We start from the raw sequence: 368 nt of genomic DNA, 5'->3' as shown, positions 1-368 counted from the left end.
CTTTGTGGGGGTGGCCCGAGCCAGTACCTGCTGCTGCCTCTCCGAACCCCGTGAGCTCCATTATCCACTTGGATTCCTCCTGCTTTGCTTGGGGCTGAGCTGTAGGGATGAGTGGAGCAATCCTGCTTCAGCATTAGTCTTGGGGAATTCGTGTGAGTTGTGGCCCCTTCTGGCTGTGCCATACGCTGGGAAAGCACCAGCAGGTCCTGTGGCACCAAATACAAGTCAGAGGTGTGAGACCCACCTGGAGCAGGGGATGGTTGGCGTCCATCCTGCTGCCTGGAATCATGGAATCAGCCAGGTTGGAAAAGACCTTTAAGCTCATCCAGCCCAACCATTCCCAGCCCTGCCAAGGCCACCACTAACCC

The 368-nt window shown here is 57.1% G+C and overlaps 1 protein-coding gene across 1 annotated transcript in view; it reads left to right on the top strand.

Moving 5' to 3' along the window:
- ZC3HC1 (zinc finger, C3HC-type containing 1) overlaps window positions 1-368 on the top strand; it is a gene marked incomplete at its 5' end in the record, with an annotated part of 9,520 nt that overhangs the window by 8,536 nt on the left and 616 nt on the right. The gene's annotated exons all lie outside the window — the stretch shown is intronic.

Source organism: Nestor notabilis, unplaced genomic scaffold (assembly GCF_000696875.1).
Source record: "Nestor notabilis isolate BGI_N333 unplaced genomic scaffold, ASM69687v1 scaffold20553, whole genome shotgun sequence".
In the NCBI taxonomy this organism is placed as follows: domain Eukaryota; kingdom Metazoa; phylum Chordata; class Aves; order Psittaciformes; family Psittacidae; genus Nestor; species Nestor notabilis.
Note: the sequence above shows the minus strand (reverse complement) of the source record. Positions and strands in the feature narration are given on the sequence as shown.